Genomic DNA, 2,997 nt, shown 5'->3' on the forward strand with positions numbered 1-2,997 from the left:
AATGGACCCAAAACAAAAACTAGCACAACAATAAGCAAGTTTAAAACTTGATACCTCTGGAAGATGCACCAACAAGAGAAGAACATAGATCCAAAAGCTAGATGCTCAAGTTATTCTCTTTCAAATCTCCTTCTTTTTCAAAATCCAAACATAACAAGTCATCACCCCACTATATCTGTAACATCCTAAAAATTTAAGACCGGGTTCTTAAATTAATATGGATAAATAAATAATAGGTGAATTATTTAAATAAATAATCAAGGGATAATCATATTATTATTCGATATGAAGCTTGCAAAGTTAAAGGTTGAGATGCTAACATTTCAAAGTTAAGGGACCCAAAGTGTCAATTTAGAAAAGTATGTTTGACCAAGAGTTGACTCACCAAGGTTAAATAGATGAGGAATGTTACGAATGGGATGTTCAAGGACTCATTATGTCAACCTTTTAAGCAAATGTGAAAATAAATGAAGAAATGGTAAATTTGCCAAAAGATGTAAACTAGAAGGACCAAATATGACAAATCCGAAAATAAGAATGCTTCCTCCTCATTTCAGCCAAACAAGAATGATAGGAGGAGATGAGAGGAGATTGGATGGTGATTCAAGCTCAATAGAAACCCTAGGGGTCGATGTTAATCCTTCTTGGTTCATTTGGAGCAAGTTGTGAAGAAATCAAGTGGTTCAAGGTATAATTTCTCTTCCTTTTCACCTAGAATTCGGATTTGTGAAGTGGGTTTGACCCCAATGTCGAATTTATCTTATTATAAGGGTTAGGGTTTTGGTTTCTAACCTCCTTTGAGTTGTTTTGATGATCCCAATCTTAATCCAATCATCCTATTGATGGATTTGAGGATTTAGATGAAAACACTCATGAACCCTCGAAATTCAAAATGATGATTTCATGTTTATATGTTAGATTGGAATGGATTCAATGATCTAGATGAGGTTTGATGGCAATGAATCCAATTAGAATGATCAAACACATTTATGATGGGAGAGTTTTGCATAAACATGGGTTTTAGATGGTTATGTGAGAAATTATGATGAAAACCATGAAATTCTTGGAATGTGAGCATTTGATGAGTATATGATACTCATAATCATGAGTTGATACTACAATATGATTTGAATGCAAGAATATGAAGGATTGAGTGATCTATAGTTGAATTTATGGAATAATTGGCCATAAGGGTATTTTGGGAAATCTATTGGTAATTACATAATGAATCTCCTATAAGAAGTGAATGATATTCATGAACATGAATTGACACTCAAGAGATGATACTGAAACACAAACACGAGGGGATGCTAGTAAGGTTCTAGCTCAAGTGATTGTTTGGGCAAAAAAGGCAATTTAGGAAACATGGAATGGAATTGAGGATTCCATAGTTGGATTAAGTATTTGCAATGAGATTAATGATGTTTTATCTACTTGACAACACCCAATGATGTATTAAATGATTTGGGAATAAGTCATATTGGCTAAAGAGTGTTTTTGAGCAAACTGAGCTATTAACCCTTTCATTTGAGTATTTGTAAGCACAATAAACTTAACATATTGATTGAGGACTTAATGAATTAAGTTGACTGGTTTGACATGATAAAACATCCTCTAGTTGTGCTTAAAGACCTTTATATGTTCCAAATGGTTACCTAAAAGACCAAAACCATCTAAGCAAGTTTAAGACTCAAAAAGTGAGTTTTTGAGGGTGTTTGGGCTGCTACGGGACGCGACCCGCGTGGTCAGGCACGCGGCCCGCGCACAGACAGCAGATTGCCCGGCTAGATGGAACTTTAGTATTTTCCTCATAACTTTTGCATACAGACACGGATTTACATGCGGTTTTCGCCTACATTCATATTTTTACATAAGGAATAGTATGAAACAATTAAATTTAGTAATGGAAACTTTGAGGGGTATTTTGGTCATTTTAATGACTTGTGTCCATGTTATATAGGTGTTGAATGAGAGTGTTTCTATAAGGAAAGGAACTAGAAGAAGCTAGCTAGCCTACGTGTGATTGAGGTGAGTATGTGCTGGCATTTTTCCCACTTTGGGGTACATGGTAAAATGATTTTATGAAAACGAAATGCAATGGTTTGATAAATGAAATATTTTGAAACGAAAGTGTCAAATGTTTTTGGAAAGAGTATTTTGAAAGACTGCCTTAAAGGAAAGAATGATTTTGAAAGAAAGGAACGTTTTGGAAGATCGAATGTTTTAAAAATATGGTTGAAATGTTTTGAAATATAGATGCTTTACTTTTGAAATGATTTTATGATATTAATTTATGAAATTTGTAAAGCATGGAAAGTAATGAAAAGAAATGTAAAGTAATGAAAAGGAATGGAAAGTAATGAAAGAAATCGGAAAGTAATGAAATGAAAACTGTCCGGACCATGATACCTCGTAAAAGGCGTTGGAGGAATCTATCGGGATGGCGCCTTCCCTTCGCGAGATAGATGTCCTAATGGAAATGATGCCTTGGTGGATTGATTTGTTCTTTTCACCGTGGTCTAGACTTGGGAGTGGTTCCTTTATTGGACGTACACCCTAAGTATAAAAATGGCAACGGTTCAATGCTAGAATTAGCCCTTAATGCTAAAAGAAAATGAAATATGGAAACATGGCTTTTGAAATGAAATGATAAGATATGAAATGATATTTATGAAATGAGTTTTCCTTGAAATGTTTTGTGGTCTAAAACTATTCTTTGCAAAGATGAAATGTTTGGTAAAAATGTGTTAAATGTTTTGGGTCACAAACCCACGTAGCTCACGAGACATTATTATCTTACGTATCTCTTTTTAATGCCATGTATCTCAGGTTACCTTTAAGGAGAAATGATGATAGATGGAAGTTAGAAGTCAAGTGATAGAGTATGGAGTTGGACTTGTTAAGTTCATTGTTAATTATATTTATGTAATTCTTATTGGCTTGCTATGGTTGTATTGATGCTTAATGGTAACACCCATTGTTTTAAATTTGCTAATG

At 34.0% G+C, this 2,997-nt stretch overlaps 1 long non-coding RNA gene across 1 annotated transcript; it reads left to right on the top strand.

The window, feature by feature from the left end:
- Nucleotides 1-576: 576 nt before the first annotated feature.
- LOC145094486 (uncharacterized) lies at nt 577-2,997 on the top strand. The gene is made up of 3 exons (XR_013703378.1): nt 577-688; nt 1,961-2,028; nt 2,830-2,997. It is a non-coding gene; the product is annotated as an uncharacterized LOC145094486 (long non-coding RNA).

This window comes from Lactuca serriola, chromosome 3, assembly GCF_051521515.1.
Source record: "Lactuca serriola cultivar US96UC23 chromosome 3, Lser_US96UC23_V15, whole genome shotgun sequence".
Classification (NCBI taxonomy): Eukaryota; Viridiplantae; Streptophyta; class Magnoliopsida; order Asterales; family Asteraceae; genus Lactuca; species Lactuca serriola.